Below are 15,963 nucleotides of genomic sequence, written 5' to 3' on the forward strand. Positions count from 1 at the left end.
GTGAGCCGGCAGAGAGAAGCATTCCAGATCTTCCATCCAGGTTCTTCGATCAGGCTCAAAGCAGTGGGCTGGGTACAGGAGAATGGGCCTCCTGGGTCAGCCCTGAGCATACATGGCTCCACCTGCACCCACAGAGTTCTAGGGGGAGTGGAGGCGAGGGTACCACTCTCTGCTGCCCAGAGGACTGAGCCCAGGAAGAAACAGGCTGCTGAGCTGATACTCCCCAGAGAGGGATAGAAAGTGGCCAAGGCAGCCCCTCTCTTGTGGGCCTTTCCCTATTCTGGGAAGCACTGTGAGATACCTTTGAATGTCCCCCAGCTGTGAGTCTCCTGTCTGCCTCATCTGAGAGTAATTGTTACTTTCCTGCAATCTGTAGCATCAACCCCACTGAAATACCCCAGAGACCAGAGCTGTGTGATCCTGGACTCCATGAGGCCAGTGAGCGAGGTGGGGCGGGGATGGAAGGCAGGTGCCCTGCTTCTTGGCTTAATGCAAAGTCAACAGGCTTGAGCACTGCCTCATCCAACCAAGCACGAAGCTATTCCAGCCGGAGCGCTTGGATCCTTCCTGCAGGTGCAGGTCATTCGCGTTCCAGGCAGCTCTGGGCCCTGGCCTCCACAATGCATACCTGGGCAGTCAGAGGGAGTGCCTGATGGATATCCGCCCTGCCTTGTCTGTCTTCCCATCAGGGTCCAGCCCAGGTACCGGAACAACGACAGAGTTTCTTCCATATCGAACTCTGGTGTGTTAGAGGAGCAACAGAATGAAAAGACACGAAAAGGCTGGGCGCGGTGGCTCACGCCTGTAATCTCAGCACTTTGGGAGGCCGAGGCGGGCAGATCACGAGGTCAGGAGATCGAGACCATCCTGGCTAACACGATAAAACCCCGTCTCCACTAAAAATACAAAAAATTAGCCGAACATGGTGGCGGACGCCTGTAGTCCCAGCTAGTCGGGAGGCTGAGGCAGGAGAATGGCGTGAACCCGGGAGGCGGAGCTTGCAGTAAGCTGAGGTCGTGCCACTGCGCTCCAGCCTGGGTGAAGAGTGAGATTCTATCTCAAAAAAAAAAGACATGAAATGGGGCAGCTGCCTTTGTGCTCCCCAGTGAGAGGCCCTAATGCCAACGGGCAGCCTGCAGAGTAGGGAGGAGCTGCCCTGGGCCCCACAGCTGCCATGTCCAGGGCAGAGTACACAGTGATGGGGCTGCCAGGGCCACTGCTGGGCTCCTGCCCAGACTGCAAAGGCCTGGGGAAACCCAAGGAAATGTCTTCAATTTAACCAAGAGCTCTGAGTTTCCCACGTACATGCTGCAGAACCCAGGAGTCACCCCATTTGGGAGCATCAGTTCCTCCACATGTCCAGTTTCCTTTTCTAGCATTTCCCAAGGGGAACTCCACAAAATGCCAATAGATGTGCCATGTAAAAAAGGTGATGTGGTCAAATACATTTGGAAAATTTGAGATTAAATAAAACGGTTGTTTTCTGAGCAGAATATCTCAGTGCCTTTATTTAACATGCAAATATACATCTCAAAAATCCAAGAGGAGGCTGGGCACAATAACACACACCCATAATCCCAGCAGTTTGGGAGGCTGAGGCAGGAGACTCATCTGACGCCAGGAGTTCGAGACCAGCCTGGGCACTACAGGGAGACCCCATCTCTACAAAAAAATTTTAAAATTAGCCGGGTGTGGTGGCACGTGCCTATAGTCCCTGCTACTCAGGAGGCTGAGGTGGGCTGATTGCTTGAGCCCAGGAGATTGAGCCTGCAGTGAGCTATGATTGCATCACTGCACCCCAGCGTAGGCAGCAGAGTGAGACTCTGTCTCAGTAAATAAGTAAATAAATAAATCCAAGAGGAAGACAGAGTGGACTATTTGCCAGATGTAATCTAACTTTTTCTCACAGACTATCACAAGACTGGGGTTTATTGGAATCCTTGGGTGGCCTTCCTCTATACCTAATGCTGCCATCCCTTCCCACTGCCCAGTGATCCTAGTGAGCTGGGAGAGACGAGCTGAGGCACAGCACTCTAGGACTGCACTGCCCAGTTTAGCAGCCACCAGCCACACGTGACTATTTACATTTAAATTCATTGCAACTAAATCAAATGTAAAGTGCAGTTCCTCGGTCACACCAGCCCCACTGTAAACGCTCAATGGCCACATGTGGCTAGTGGCTACTGTACTGGACAACACAGAGAACATTTCCGTCACTGCAGAAAGTTCTGGAAGAATGGTGCTCGTCTAGCTTCTAGAGAGGCTGGGAGACAAGCCCAGAGCCATAGAAAAATTCTAGGAAAGAGCCAAACCAGCTTCACCCTCCCACTCTTGGCTTCAGAATCTGAGAACCAAGCTCCCTTGAGACCGATAAGCCATGGGTGCCAGCCATCGAGTCAGACTCTACGCCGTGTGTCAGAGGAGTTTCACTGAAACTGCAAGGAAGTGTGTGCTTCCTTTCCCCAGGGCCCGGGATTGTGTGGGGCAGCCCCTGACTCCCCCGCCTCGGTTCCCTCCTAGGGGCTTCCTCCTCAGCCCTCCCCAGGCCCCACTGACACTGCCGAGGGCAGTGAGTCCTGGAAGAGGGAAGTGAGGGGTTGCGCTCCTCTCTCCAGTGCTGCTTTGTGGAGTCCCAGTCCCAGGGTGCCCTCACCCTCCATGCCAGGTGACAAGGCATCTAAAAGATTGCCTCTGCCCCCAGCCAGGGACCGGGCCGACAGCTTGACTGAGCAGCCCCGGCTGCAGGATTTGCGGCAGCTTCTAGGAGCTGTCTCTGCCAGGGCTCTCGGCATTATCCAATCCCAGTCTTGGGGAAGGGGGCTGTGGGCCACACGATCTCTCCTTTATCTAGCCAACTAAGGGTGATCTGCTCCCACACCCCTGCCTTCCTCCTTTCTATGCTTATCTATATTTTCTTTTCTTTTCTCTTCTTCTTCTTTATTTTTATTTTGAGACAGGGTCTCACTCTGTCACCCAGGCTGGAGTGCAGTGGCATGATCAACCTTCACCTCCTGGGCTCAAGTGATCCTCCGACCTCAGCCTCCCAAGTAGCTGGGATTACAGGTGTGTGCCACCACACCTGGCTAATTTTTGTATTTTATGTAGAGAGAGGGTTTTTCATATTGCCCAGGCTGGTTTTGACCTCCTGAGTTCAATCTGCCTGCCTCCGCCTCCTAAAGTGCTGGAATTACAGGCATAGGCCACCGCACCAGCCCCATCTTTAGATAGACAGTTATGGGCTCTCCAGCAGGCAAACTAAGGCCTAGCTAAGGGGCTTGCAGCCCCCTCTGGGGAAGCTGTGGATTTCCTGGGACTTAGCCCATTGCTAGAGACTCGTGGTCCCAGCGCACATCCCTACCAGCGTCTCCAGTGTTGCCTCTCTCAAAGTACATGCCTGTCTCATAAAAAGATATCAGCATTAGTGCTGTCAGGACCCTTCACATCACTGCAGTTAATGAACCCCACAGTCTCAAACATCCTGTTTGCAACATTTTGATAATGGCATCCTGTTTTCTTTTGGAAGGAAACCCAGGTTGGATTGATTAACAAATACAATCATTATTTAACCTCAGAACTTGGTTTTGAAATTAATTTACAATAAAAGAAAAAGTCCTCACTAAATAATCTGTCTAATTACATGTTAAGGACTCAGAATGGAAAACATTCAGGAACACAAAAGACCCAACCAAGCTCATTAGCTCTTTTTGCCTCTAACTTATCTCTATGGCAACTCACAGAGGGTCCAGGGAAAAAACGGTTTTTAAAATTAGATCATCAAGAACTTCATCCAGAACAGCCACAACACAAAACTCTTTCAAAAAGCCTTTGGTTGTTGAAATGGTGAGGGTATGTTTCTGATCACAGATGAGCACAGGCATAGGGGAGCCTCTTTCCGGAAGCCCTCGGCCACCTCAGTTCACCCTGTAGAGGTCATTTCAACGGCTGGAAGGTGCTTGGTCCCGCAGCCCACACCCACGGTGGAGGGGCCGCTGGTGAAGGTGGTGGAAATGCTCCTCTGGACGTGGCGGGGAGAATAGGAGAGTGTGTGTTTTCTCAAAATGAGGCCCACAGACAGAAGGAGCCAGACGTCTAATTTTGCCTGCAACTGCAGCTCAAGGAGGTTCTGAAGCTTTTTCCACTTGGACTCTCACAGGACAAGTCTTGCCAACACAAGGATTCCTTTCTTTTTCTTTTTCTTTCTTTCTTTTTTTTTTTTTTTTGAGATGGAGTTTCGCTCTAGTTGCCTAGCTGGAGTGCAATGGCAAGATCTCGGCTCACTGCAACCTCTGCCTCCCAGGTTCAAGCGATTCTCCAGCCTCAACTTCCCGCGTAGCTGGGATTACAGGCGCCCGCCAGCACGCCTGGCTAATTTTTGTATTTTTAGTAGAGAACGGGGTTTGACCATTTTGCCTAGGCTGGTCTCAAACTCCTGACCTCAGGTGATCCGCTAGCCTCGGCCTCCCAAAGTGCTGGGATTACAGGTGTGAGCTACCATGCCCTGCTTCTTCTTCTTCTTCTTATTATTATTATTATTATTTTGAGACAGAGTCTTGCTCTGTCACCCAGGCTGCAGTGCAGTGGCACGATCTCAGCTCATTGCAACCTCCATTACCTCTCAGGTTCAAGCAATTCTCCTGCCTCAGCCTCCCAAATAGGTGGGATTACAGGTGCCCACCACCATGCTGAGATTACAGGCACCCACCACCATTACCCGCTAATTTTTGTATTTTTGGTAGAGACAGGGTTTCACCGTATTGGCCAGGCTGGTCTTAAACTCCTGACTTCGGGTGATCCGCCTGCCTCAGCCTCCCAAAGTGTTGGGATTACAGGCGTGAGCCACCACGCCCGGCCAAGGACTCCTTTCTTTCGGACCAGTCCTCTGCTAACCTCTGACAATGCTCTCCTCTCAACCTCCTGGACAGGTGGTGGTGTCCTGGTGGCCCTGACCACCAGCTCCATCTTTATAACATGAAGACCCTTGGCCCCAGGCCTCTGAGGCCTTCTGCATGAGCTGGGCCTGATCTTTTCCTTGGGGCTGTCTGCAGCCTGCACAAGTGAGGGGACTGAGGCCACGGTGACCGGGGCAAGCCCAGCTCCTACTCTTACCCTGAGGGGCCCTCCCAGAGGGCTGAGTCACTTGGGGAGGGAGCAAAGAGCAAAAGGTCCAAGTTCTAGTCCACAATGGGTAGGAAAACAAACCAGCTCAGCTGCACCAGATCCAAAGTCATGTTTGAAGGCCTGTAATTTTGAAGGCCCAACCTGTTCAGGAGCAGAGGGCAAGCCAGGCTGGACTCCAGGCTCTGATCCTGAAGGAGCAATGAGAAGGCAGACCAGGCGCCGCTGGGGCTGCACAAATACTGGGTAAAATTCTGACACAGAGGAGAAACGGAGACTCATAGAGAGACACTGTAGGAGAGAAGGAAGGCGGGCAGAGAGATGGACAGGCAGGAAAGGCAGAACTCATTGAAACTTACCAGCTCACAGCCTGTGTGCTTCAGGTCGAGCACAGCCTCTTAGAAGTAGGGCTTTGGGTGGACTGTGATTTGGGCCGTCAAAATAAGCCAGCATCTGGTTGGGTCTGGCTTGGGGAGGGTGGCTCTGGCTTACCCTCTGTCACTGCAGAACTGCCCTTCAATGGGACAAGGCTTTTACATTCCCAGAAAACCCCTCTGCTTCTCAGGGCCCTAAAGGTGCCATCTGGGGATGCTAGAGGAGGCTGGAGCCCATGGGATCCCTCTCACCCCCTTCCTTTCCACTTCCTCCTCTGGCTCATGCTCCTTATCTGACCAGCCTGGCACAGTCTGGCACAGCTGCAGAGGGTCAGAGCATCACGTATGGGGAGTCATAATGAACATGCTGCACGGCCTCCTGGAGGCAGCCTTTCTCACCTTTCTCAACCACCTTCTTTTTTTAACTTTTACTTTTTGAGACAGGATCTTGCTCTGTCACCCAGGCTAGAGGGCAGTGGTGCAATCATAACACGCAGCAGCCTTGACCTCTTTGGCTTAAGCAATCCTCCCAGCTCAGCCTCCCAAGTAGCTGGACTATAGGCGCATGCCATCATCCCCAGCTAATTTTGTTTTTATTTTTTGTAGAGACAGGGTCTCCCTAAGTTGCCCAGGCTGGTCTCAAACTCCTGGGATCAAGTGATCCTCCAGTCTCGGCCTCCCAAAGTGCTGGGATTATGGGTGTGAGCCATCACGCCTGGCCCCAACTACCTTCTTTATCTCCCCAGAATCTATTGTCCAGGCCCGGGGTTGAGACAGAGTGGGAAGGGGTCCATCCCACATTCCCCAGGCCTCGCTGGTACAGCCTGGCCCCTTGGCTGATATGGGGTCAATCCAAACATGCCCTGTGAGCCCAGCCTTATGTGGCTGGCCCTGTGCATAGGCACAGGCAGAGAAAACAGAAGCAGCAGGATGCTTTTTATTTGTTAATCTAGCTTTGATGCCCCACCTCCTTCTCACAAGGAGTGGAGGCCCCTCAGGGAGTACTAAGTGCCAGGAGTATAGACCCTAGCAGTGGCCTGGGCTGGTCTCCAGGAGGACGAGGCAGTCAGGGCTCTCCCTGAAAGCAAGCTGGGGTTAAATATTTTTAGGGCAGAGGAGGCATAAACCAGCCAGAACTACCTTCCTTTCTAATTTTACCCAGCCATTAAGCTTTGAGAGTATCCCCCTCATTTACGTACATTCACATTTGATTTGCATACAATGTAAAGAATGGAAAATTCCCCCAGTGCTTAGCCCCAAGATTACAGTCTCTAATACTTTATTCCCACAGCTGCGGCACCCTGTCACAGACGGGGTCCTGCCTGTGATCTAGATCTGGGCTCCCTGCAGCCTGGAACCCAGCCTGTGGCCTCCTGCCTAAAGGTAGCAGCTCCTGTGAAGGAGGTGGCAGCAGCAGACACAGGCCTAGCAAAACAAGGTACTTTCACATGTGACTCACACCAAGGACCAGAAGCAGAATTACAGTGTGATAAACCAGAGCCGGCTGAGACTCCGTCGGGGAATCCCCTCCAGCTCCCTCTCTGTTTCACTCCTTTAAAAAGCCCTGGCCATGGCCCAGCACTGTAGAACCCTCCAAGAAAGTGCTGTGCCTCCCATCTAGGATGGGCAGCGGCCATGTCACTTCATCCAGGCCCCTTGACTTTCTCTCTGGGTTCTTGGCCTCAGAAATTACATCTAAGCAGAGAAAGAGGCAGAAGTGGATTCATCCCAGGGGCAGAGCTGGAACTGGACCCGGGAGCAGTTGCTGCCTTGGAGGCCCCAGGGCTCTATGCTCATATTTTTCTTGGCCTGGCTTCCTCCTTCTGATCCATTCTCTCTGAGCTACCCATACACATGCAGCAAACTATTCTGCAAGACCACCAGAGCTGAATTCTGTTGCTTGCAGGGAGTAATCCCAACAGAAACCAGACATTCTCTGTGATGGCAGGATGCCCTGAAGGCCTTGACAAAGGCCACCTTCAGCTCCTGACACATGTCTGGATTTTCTGCCACCCTCAAGGGACCAGCATGGTTTCAAATCCTGCTCCTCTCAGTTTCCAGGGGCCTGACCTTGGGCACTTCCTTTCTCCGAGCCCCTAATTCTCTCACCTAGAAGATGATGCTGTTAATTAAGAAACACAGGACTGGCCAGGCGCGGTGGCTCACGCCTATAATCCCAGCACTTTGGGAGGCTGAGGCAGGCAGATCACCCGAGGTCAGTAGTTTGAGACCAGCCTGGCCAACATGGTGAAACCCCATGTCTATTAAAAATACAAAAAAATTAGCCGGGCGTGGTGGTGCATGCCTGTGGTCCCAGCTACTCAGGAGGCTGAGGTTGCAGTGAGCCGAGATCCACCACCGCACTCCAGCCTGGGCGACCGAGTGAGACTCTGTCTCAAAAAAAAAAAAGAGTCCTGGCCTGTGAGCTGTTGTGAGCTTCACCAGTGTCGGCACAGGAGGTAATCCGTAAATGTGAGTTAACATTGTTCCTGTCACCATTGTTATTGCTATTATCCCACCAGCCTGAGTAGCTGAGTCAGGGTAGGGTCGGGACTCCTGACCGCTGGGTCACTCGCAGGGACACCTTGTGCCATCCCTCACTGGGGTCCTCGTCAGCTGTGTGTCACAGCTGTCACCAACACTGACGTGGGGCTCCAGCAGGAGTTTCAGAACTGCTGAGCAGCTGCCAGGGCTCAGATGCAGCCTGGCCCTCCCATTAGGCCCCATGTTAGCGACTTCATTCCAAGAGACACCCTTCTAGGAGTCATGGGAACCAACATGCTGGCCACTAGGCCAGCTTCGGAGTCCAGGCGAGAACGCTGTCGCAGCTCCCTGGTGACTGGAACGAGACCACGTGCCCATCCTCCACTATTCAGTGGCAGCAGCTGTGACGGGAGGCACAGGGGAGCGGTTTCCTTTTGAGGGTCCCGGGGTCCAAACATCACCCTGGTTACTTCCCACTCCTGCAGTTGAGAGGCACGGCCCCTTCCAAATCCAGCCACCAGGGGGGGTCTGTGAGCAGCCCCCGCCCCTCGGGGGACTCTGGGCCTCGCCTGGGCTGAGAGGGGAGGAGGCTGAGAAACGCGCCACACTGGTGGTGTGAATGGAGCAGATTCCCCAGCCCACCCCCCACCCCCTACCCCAAAGCTTTTATTTCCACCTGCATTTTAAAAATAATATTAGGCCTGGCGCGGTGGCTCAAGCCTGTAATCCCAGCACTTTGGGAGGCCGAGGCGGGCGGATCACCTGAGGTCGGGAGTTCCAGACCAGCCTGACCAATATGGAGAAACCCCGTCTCTACTAAAAATACAAAGTTAGCCAGGCATGGTGGCGCACGCCTGTAATCCCAGCTACTCAGGAGGCTGAGGCAGGAGAATCGCTTAAACCCGGGAGGCGGAGGTTGTGGTGAGCCGAGATCATGCCGTTGCACTCTAGCTTGGGCAACAAAAGTGAAACTCTGTCTCGAAAAAATAAAATAAAATAAAAACATTAAATAATTTTTTTTAATTACAAAAGCAACTCATGGTCAATTCATGACATGGGTGCTCTGGGTTTTCTGGTTTGTTTTACTTAGCTGCATGCTTCAGGATTTCCTGAGTTTGGGCTATGGGGCAGAGGAGGGTCCCTGCCTCTGGGCCTCAGTTTCCCCTTGGTGCATGTCTGGAGGTCCTAGTGTTCTCTTGAGTCTCCCTGAGTTCTCAGGGAGTTGTTAGAGTCTCTTTCTTTGGTGTTCAAGCCTGGTCCCAGAGAAGGTGGGACAGGGAGGACCAAACCTCAGCCTCTGCTCCCAAGGCCTCTGCCCCTCCCACAGGAGCCCTCACTGTCCTCCCTCCCCTCTGAGGGCCGGCTCAGCTCAGAGTCTCTGCTATTTGGGGCACATCATGACCCCACGCCCTGTCCAGACGGTGTCATTCTTTTATTTATTTATTTATTTATTCATTTATTTGAGACAGGGTCTGGCTCTGTCACCCAGGCTGGAGTGCAGTGGTGCAATCTCAGCTAACTGTAGCCTCCACCTCCCAGGCTCAAGCCATCCTCCCACCTCAGCCTCCTGAGTAGCTGGGACTACAGGCATGTACCATCACGCCTGGCTAACCTTTGTATTTTTTGTAGAGATGGGGTTTTGTCATGTTGCCCAGGCTGGTCTCAAACTCCTGGGCTCAAAGTGATCTTCCCACCTCGGCTGCCCAAAGTGCTGGTATTACAAGCATGAGCCACTGTGCCAAGCTGGTGTCATTCTTTAACTTCACACCAACTGACACTGTTGTTTCTCTGGGTGCTCTGGCACCTCCCATGGCAGAGATCGACTCCCCTCTGCAAGGGCCTCATAGTTTAGCTCTCCGCCAGCCTTCAAGCTGGTGCCCTGAGTACTTCGAGACTTTCTGTGGGCGCATAGGAAAGGCCCAGACAGCATTTCTCACGCTTGGAAATGCAGACACACTGTGAGCCTGTCTCAGGTATGAGTCCCAGCAGCCAAAGGGTTGTTTTTAAGTGCTTCCCCCCTGCAGATTTAAATCTCATCCTCAAACATAAAACGAAATGTTTACCAGCACTGCCACACAAGCGTGAGTAGCTCAGGCACAGGCCAGAACACCACACTGATAGCTCAGCTCAGCTGAGCTACCTTGTAGCAGAAGGAGCGGGGACAAAAAGCCTTGGGACTTCTGTCCCTCCCCAATTTGAGGCCCTAAGAGCAGGGCTCAGCAAGGGGCACTAGGAGCACTGCTCGGCTCCTAGGTGGGAGTAGAAAGGCAGGCTCATCTCTGAGGACCTGGGGCTTCCTCAGCTCCTCAGTTCCCACCTTCTCAGAACCAGATGCCAGGCACCAGCCCCAGGGGCAGATTGGAGGGACCCACCCAGCCCACCCTGAGCCCTGGCCTGGGTCCCGAAATCCACCATGATGGGCAAGTTATGTCACTAGGGCCCAGCCTGCTGCAACTGAGGAAACCCCCGCCCCAACCAAGGGGCTGTGAATTTCAAAAGGGGAGTTTTTGGCCACAGAACCAGTCCCACAATGAATCAGGAATGAGCAGAGAGGCCCCATGAAAGCCCTTCCCCTCATCCCTCATCTGTCTCTGCCATGTACCCATTTTCCCAGGCCACTACAAGCCCCAAGAAGGGAGGTGACTTGCTCACAGTCAGCGGGTGCAGGGGTGCTGGCGGCTGCCCACAGTGGGTGGGCGTCCCTGAGCGGGTGAGAATCCCAGAGGGAGAGAGAATGGCTGGATCACCGCACAAAGGGTCTTGTACGTGCAGGGCGAGAGGCACCAAAGCTTCGCATAGAACAGGAACAAGAATCTCCAGTTTATAAGGGTGCCCTCTCCCCGAGATGCTGCCCTCTGAGCTAGGTCCACCCTGGGGGCCCCTCAGGCCTGCTGGGGGTAGGGAGAAGGAGGCAAGGGATGCAGGGTGGGGTTGCTTTTAACCTCCCTCCCCCACCTACCTCCTGCTTCAGCTTTTTCCAAAACCATGGGCCAGGAGGAGAAAAGGAGAGAAATTCTAAAATTCTAAAAACAAAAGACCAATTTGACCACGATGGGGAAACCCTTTAAGATGTCGGTAATAACAGAGCAGTGAACAAAGACTAAAAACAGCAAAGCTGACAAGGAAAACCACAGGGGCCCACCAGTGACCCCAAAGCGAGGGGATATACTTTCACCACTCACAACGGATGCACTCAGAGGAGCTGCCCTGCCACGCCCAATCCCAGACAGCCCTGAAGGCGGTAGGCATGGGGGCAGGGGTCCCAAGCGGTTCCTTGATACTGTCTCCCGTAAACAGCATGCTATTCCCTGCAAGTGAGGCAGCACTCTGATGCCCCTGCCTTGGGACAGTGACTTGGACCCATCTAGCCTACCTCCCAAGAGCTCCTGAGAGCGTGGCCCTGTCTAGCCCTGGCACCCAGCAGAGGCTGGGAAAGAACTCCGTGAATGGATGACCATCAGCAACCCTGAGATGCCCCACCTCCACCAGAAGCTCTGCAGGCCCAGGCTCTGTCCCCCTGCTGGCTGATAACACCATCCCCATTGATCTCTCAGGAGCTCCTCTGTGTTAAAGGAGGCCGGGGAGGCCTCCAATAACTTGGGGTTCCTGCTGCTCCCCACTATCCTCACAAAAGGAACAGGGTGAGCTCTCTGTAGGCTGCAGAACTAGAGTCAGTTTGGAGCCCTAAAACTTTGGAGCCCAAAAGTTTGAGTTGTATGACCCGGGCGAGTCACTTCCGCTCTCTGAGCCGCAGTTTCCACGTCTGTAAAATGGGGTTAAAAGACCTACCTCTCTGGGCTGCTGTGAGGATGAGATGAGATAACACACAGGAAGGTGTTCTCACTGCATGAGTGTTCCCAGTCATTCTTATGGCTAACAGGTATTTACTGGACATCTGCTCTCTGCCAGGCCCTGGCTCTGCCCAGGGGACCCAGTCATGAGCAAGACTGAGGAGTCCTGTTGGGAGAAAACAGAAAATGAGAGTGAGCAAAACACCCTAGGCTGCAGCCACCACCCACCCCCAGGGACCCGCACGGGGAGCCGGGTCTCCCAGCTCCTGTGCCTTGCTCCTGGAGGCCATCTGGGGTGGCCCTGCTCCCTTGGCAGTGCCCCTGCCCAGGCAAACACAGCCAACCCCTGATCTGACTTTGGGAGCTGCCCACACCAGAAACCCCCTCTTTCTAGGACCCCAAGATGGAGCTTACTCAGCTGGAGGGAACAGGGCTGCAGTTTGCCATCAAAGTCACCCAGCAAATTAGTCAGAGGAATCTCTCCGGCCCGAGGGGGAAGGGGCCCTTCTTGGCCCACCCCTCCTCCCTCTACCAGCTGATGTGTTGTTGGTCAAAAGTGATCCAGTAGACGCTTCACCTCCGTAGAGAGGCTGCCAGCCCTGGAATAGGCAGGGCTGAGTGGTGAAGAGCCCCGGACCTGGAGACAGACCATCCTGAGTTTCAACCTTTGCTCTGCCTTTTACTAGCTGTGTGACCTCAGGCAAGGAACTTGACCTTCTTGGGTCCACTTTCCCTAATAATAGTCATTCCAAGCTCATGTGGCTGTGGTGAAGACCAAACAAGGTAACTGATGTGAAGCCCCTCGCATAATACTAGGCATGGGTGAGCTGGGCAGTTAATTTGTATACATTTAACAAACACAGGACCACAACCTCTTCCAAGTACATTAAAAACAATAACCAGTTTAATCCTTACAAGAATCCAGTGAGACAGGCAGTGTTGTCATCCTATCTTTTTTTTTTTTGAAACGGAGTCTCATCCTGTCGCCCAGGCTGGAGTACAGTGGCGCGATCTCGGCTCACTGCAACTTCCCCCTCCCGGGTTCAAGCGATTCTCCTGCCTCAGTCTCCCGAGTATCTGGGGATTACAGGCGCGCACCTCCACGCCCAGCTAATTTTTGTATTTTTAGTAGAGATGGAGTTTCACCATGTTGGCCAGGCTGGTCTCAAACTCCCGACCTCGTGATCCACCCGCCTCGGCCTCCCAAAGTGCTGGGATTACAGGCGTGAGCCACCGCACCTGGCCCGTCATCCTATCTTACAGATGATACCGAAGAGGGTAAATGACAAAGAGGGTAAGTGACTTACGAACCCAAAAAGGGTAAGTGACCTGCCAAAGCCACAGAGCTACCAAGTGGCGGGAGCAAAATGGAAACCCAGGCTCTCTTCTCTCCTATTTCTTCCCATTTTTCTCCTTCCAGTTCCTGGTTTTAGAAAAAGTTGAAGCCCATGAAGGGTGGCTGGCTTAAGAATAATCTCTCCCTCTGGTCCCTGTCCTCCCTGGCCCCAGGAGGCCTAAGGCTACCAGCCACTCCACTAGGCTGCCTCTCCAAAAAGAAGGTGATGTTGTTGGTATGAGGCCCCCTCGAGATCAGACTCTTACAGAGACCACCCCTGCTCCAGCTTCCAGCCCCACTTTGGAGCCAGAGGTGTCCAAACCTTTGCCCTCACACTCACCTCAGAGCCTGCAGCTGGTCAGATGCCTGCAGTAGGCTCAACCAGGCCAAGCAATGGGCAGAGCCACACAGGAAGTAGAAGGGACTGCTCACAGCCTCAGAGGGGCCAGGAGGGCCGACAGCCCCTCCGTGGCTTCCCTCCCTAGAGAGCCCCCAGCCTCTGCTCATACACCTCTGGTGACAGGGAGCTCACTGCCTCTGCTGCAGCTCGGGCGGGCCATGGCTGGCCAGCTCTGACTGCTAGACGTGCTTCCTCAAGCTGAGATGAAATCTCTCTGTGTAATTTCCTCCCATTAGTCCCGTCTCTGCCCCCAGGCCCCTACATGGCCAGCCGGCTCCTCCAACCTGCAGACATCTGGAGGTGGCCATCTCTTGGCAAGAGGAGTCACCACTCAGGCTGAACGTCCTGGCAGCCTCAGCCTGGCCTCAGAAAGCAGGATTCCTGGTGCCCTCCCCACCCTGGTCCCCACTCTCCACCCATGACCCCTGCAAGATTGCAGGATTGCAAAGGCAGCTGCTTGCTCAGGCAACAGATGCTAAGCACTGTGACAGGCCTGGTCCTGAGCTCAGCCCTGCTGCCTGGGAACAATAATAATAAGTGACAACAGTCACCACTCAGCAAGTATCTACTCTGCCCTAGACATTGGGCTAAGTACTCTACAAGCAGGAACTCATCCCATCTTCCCAGCTCTTTGAGACAAGTATTACTCTTACCCCCACTTAACAGATGCGAAAAAGAAGGCTCCAGGAAGGAGGTGGCTTGCCCAAGGTCCCGCTCACACTGAGTAAGTGGAGAAGCTGATTTCACACCCAGGCTGTGAGTTTCAAGCTCAGCTCTTGACCAACAGAAAACAAAGACACAGCAGCAGAGGGACAGGAGACTCACTCACAGGAAACAGAGGCCAACAGCTCAGGATATGATGGTGGCTTCAATTCTAAAGGCAATGGGACTCCTGAAAGGAGAAAGGATCTCTGCAGACCTGGGGAGGTGGGGAGGCTTCTTGGATTAGGGAGAGACCAGGAATGGGCCTTAAAAAGAAAAAGACGCCTCAGACTGCAGAATACCCAGCTAACAAACAAACTGGAAACCCATCCGTCCCCACTCCCAACGCCCACCCTGGGAGCCTGAGGAAACACACTGGACCATTATGCAACAGCCCCATCCCCTGGTCAGAAAGCATTTATTAAGTGCCACAGTATGCTTGGCCCATGTTAGTATTCAGCAGGGCCACAGATGAAGGTGCCATGATCCCAAGAAGTGAGAATCCATTTGGGCAGGCAGGAGGCCTGGTTAGAGCTGTGGTGAGCAGTGACTACAGGATCTGGTATGGGTCCTCTTCAAATTTACCCTGCCCACCACATCCTGTTGCTCCTTCCCCTACTACCCCTGTTGTCCTGGGCTGGAGAGGGGTGAATATGGAATAAGACGGTGAGCTTTCCTCGGGGCACTGAGCCAGGAAAGTCTTGAAGCCCCATGCAAGGCAGTGGGTCATATACTGGGAGGTAGTCTATTCTAGGAGAGGGGACAGACAGGGAGAGCCAGTGTCCTGGGGAGAGAATACTTGGAGGAATTGTCCCAGGTGGCAGGGGTTGGAGGACTGTAGGAACTGAGACATGAAAAGGTGCCATTCTAGGCAAGGCTCAATGGATGGCCAAACTCTCCCCCAGGACCTAGTTCACCTAGGTCCTAGGGACCCTATGGGGTCAAAGTCCACCATCACCCAGAGTGTGGCTTATTGCCCCACCTGGAAAAGGCCACATCCTCTTTAATCCCTCTTCTCTCCTAGGCTGACCTAGGACCTCCTTCCTCCAGGAAGCCCTCCCTAACTGCCATGTTGTGTGCCATGACATGCATAAAACAGCCAGAAGGGTTTCTGAACCCCTGGCTCCCAGAGCCTCTTTTGCACCTAATGTCTTCCACAAGATGGTGAGTTGCCTGACGGCAGGTACGGGGCCTGCTAACTACTCCCTGGATTCTAAGTGATCACCGCTATGGATGATCCATCCTTCCATTCAGCCATCCATCCAAAAACTTCTGAGCACTGCAGGTTGCCAGTTCTGTGCCAGGCCCTAAGGATAAGCAACAAAGCCCTGTATAGCCCTGTCTCAAAACGCGATATTGAATAGTTCTTTCTCAATAAGACATTCCTCTCTCCATGTGTCTGAGGCTGTCTCCCCAGGCCACATAGGATTTAGTGCCGGCGCATTCCTCTGTGAAGCTGCAGGTGACTCCCACATGAACACCGGGCCTTGGTGTGCTCCACCTTCTGCTGCATTTGTGACGCCTCTTGTCTCTCACCTCTGGTCTCAAGGCCATAAGCTCTTCATGGCATCCTTAGAACTTCGAGGCACCTGGCCAGGCGTGGTGGCTCACGCTTGTAATCCCATCACTTTGGGAGACTGAGGCGGTTGAATCAGCTGAGATCAGGAGTTTGAGACCAGCATGGCCAACATGGTGAAACCCCATCTCTACTAAAAATACAAAAATTAGCCGAGCGTGGTTGCAGGCGCCTGTAATCCCAGC

The sequence above is a fragment of the Hylobates moloch genome, unplaced genomic scaffold, assembly GCF_009828535.3.
Source record: "Hylobates moloch isolate HMO894 unplaced genomic scaffold, HMol_V3 SCAFFOLD_6, whole genome shotgun sequence".
NCBI classification, from domain to species: domain Eukaryota; kingdom Metazoa; phylum Chordata; class Mammalia; order Primates; family Hylobatidae; genus Hylobates; species Hylobates moloch.